At 33.9% G+C, this 2796-nt stretch overlaps 1 long non-coding RNA gene across 1 annotated transcript; it reads right to left on the bottom strand.

Moving 5' to 3' along the window:
• Positions 1-206: 206 nt before the first annotated feature.
• On the bottom strand, positions 207-2594 carry LOC121973824. The gene is made up of 3 exons (XR_006109772.1): positions 2410-2594; positions 1874-2042; positions 207-245 (listed from the first exon to the last, which is right to left on the bottom strand). It is a non-coding gene; the product is annotated as an uncharacterized LOC121973824 (long non-coding RNA).
• Positions 2595-2796: the final 202 nt, after the last annotated feature.

Here is a 2796-nt window from a genome sequence, read left to right as displayed (position 1 = left end):
CTCCAACTCCGGAACCCTCCCACCTGATTGTGCCGGCTTTGGCACTCCATTTTGTCCGTCGCATTCTGCTGAAATTGACAGGTTGTTGCTGGGGAAGAGGTGGTCGAGCATAGCCACACACTCCTTCACAAGTTTGTATAGGAGATCAGTTGTAAAGAATGGCTGCTGCAGCACCTTTTCGATGAAGGGCTGCCTGATAAGTGCTCATGTTCTCTTGTCATACTTCTTCAGTATTTTCACTAGACCTGAATTCATCACAACAAGAATAATAAACCATCTAAATGAGTGCACAAATTTAAAAAAAAAGAATCAGAAGAAAGGACAGAACGGTTAATCAATAACACTCAGATAATTATAAACTATAATTAGGCTCTGATCATGACTATGCTAACATGAGTTTCCTTGTTAACAAATTGAGAAATAATGGTTTGGAGAAATTAATAAACAAGACATGTAATATCTAAAACAAATGGGAGAGTTTGATATCTAAATAAAATCAACCTTGTTCAGTCAATATAAAATCAGTTAAACTGCATTGGTAGTAAGCAGATAACATAAAATTGTGTTGTGGAAGTTATAATGAGAGTTCAACAAATAAACGATTTATAACATAATGAAAAAGCTAAAACGAGTTCAACAGTCGAAGTTCATGTTGTCAACTGAATAAACAAAGATGTGCTGGAATGGTTAAAGATAAAACCATCCTCGTGCTCCTATTTTCATGGGTAATTTTTTAGTGGATCAGCCGTTTTTCCAGATCTTGCATTAGACCAGGCTTTGGCAATCGTCCGCTTCATCTCATCATCGCCTTCTTCATACATGTTCTGAAAATATATTAAAATCACTATCCGAGTTTGAATACAACAACTCAGAGGGCAATAGAGAAGCATAGAGGATAGATAGATCACCTTCATCAAATCCATAATTCCTGTCATCGGATCTTTCTCTTGGCCAAGATTTGGCTTAAGCTGCAAATCAAAAAGCCAAATAGTTCTTGATGTTCTAAGAGAACTATTGGCGAGATGAACAATGCAAACAAGAAAGAGCAAGTATGTAAAAGCCTACAGGTGGAGGGCGACACACTTAAATTTGCAAGATATAACAGAATTAGAATGCAGTATCATTCCATTTATTATATGTTTGCTCAAGGCCAAATTCTACTACTCTTTTCCAAACATATTTATGCCAACTTCAATATTATGTTCTTCATATAAGGTTTACTTGGCAAGACTACAAATGATATTAGAATGTAGAAACTAAGTTTAGGAAGAATGTAAGAAGCAGTGTACAATATTAATACGCATGAATTTAAGAAAGCATAATCTATAATTTATGACATTATAAGTACCTTGTCTTCCTTAAAGTGCAGGTCTAGCCAGTTTACCAATTTTCTATAATTTATGCTATAAATCAGTTAAACTGCATTGGTAGTAGGCAAATAACATAAAATTTTCTGGTGTGAAAATTATAAAATTTTCTGCTGAATGCTAATTTATCATAACCTAGCAAAACAAATTTACCAAGCTACTCCAACACCCTTCTTAATCAATCTGATCAATTAGTAAACATGATTGTAGAATAAAACCCATAAATTACCTCTGAAGCGAAAGTGCTAAGTTTATACTTGACTGAATGTAATTCATACACCATATGGATTGTTTGCAATGAAAATTACAAGCTCCAAAAAAAAAACAAAGGTTTGGAACATAAAGGGATATCTATCCATCACAACTTAGATTGTTTGGAGGATCCACAGAAGTGTATTAATTTACATGTTAGAATACTGAAAATAAGCTACAGTGAAATCTTTAATGTGTACCATGGACTACATAAGAATAGATCAAGAAAAAGTTGAATTCTTACGGAAACCTACCCGTGTAGTTAATTACGTGATCTTCTCCTTAGCCTTTACTTTCCTTTGAACATTCTTCCTTGCTAGTGATCTTCAAAATTATATTAATTGTCAAGATGCATGCTATAAAACTGTTCAAACAATCACTTAGATAAAGCACAAAAAATCACTTTGTTTGTGCTTCAAGATCCTACAAAGATTGAATTGCACATGGCAAAGATGTCGTCAGCCTGCAAACTTCTCGCTTAAATCAATTTCCAAACATGAAATACTAGTAGCGATATTGAACTATTTTTCTAGTTGTCAGTCTTTCTTGCAAAGGATGCAGTTTAATTTTCATTGACAGATAACATGTTGCATAAATACTTGACTAGCTGTAATATGAGTATGAAGTACTCGGGGATTAACTGTTGGAGTTATCTTTCAACTGTCGAATTAATGGAGAAGGACCTAACCTATCATAGTTTTCTAATAAAACATCTCAATAACCTGGGAAATGATGGGATAAAATGATTATCACGGCAATTTATATTAAACAAAAAGAGATTCCTACTTACATTGCAGGATAAGCCTATGAGTTTTTTGAATTAGATGATGATGCAGATTGACTGCCTTTTGTTTCCTTGACATTCTCTTTCATATCAGGACAATCTTCATTTTTTGGGTTCAAGGTACTTGAATCCATCTTCTGGACCTCCTCTTTTGTGTATATAAAAATCTGACGGACCATAGCACAAAATTCCTTGCAGAAAATTATACAACACCAGTTGTTAACATATCCACTTTATACATAGAAAATGGAAGATATATATACATAAAAGAAGAACATTAGGAATGTAGAAGCATGCTTACTGCCAAGGGTCATCTCCAACAAGTATCATATCATCCTCATTATCAGTAAATACAATCATCCAATTTTTATTTGGAGCCATCAATTCTCCTTT

The sequence above is a fragment of the Zingiber officinale genome, chromosome 4A, assembly GCF_018446385.1.
Source record: "Zingiber officinale cultivar Zhangliang chromosome 4A, Zo_v1.1, whole genome shotgun sequence".
In the NCBI taxonomy this organism is placed as follows: Eukaryota; Viridiplantae; Streptophyta; class Magnoliopsida; order Zingiberales; family Zingiberaceae; genus Zingiber; species Zingiber officinale.
The sequence above is the reverse complement of the archived record's forward strand: the minus strand, read 5'-3'. Positions and strand labels throughout refer to the sequence as shown.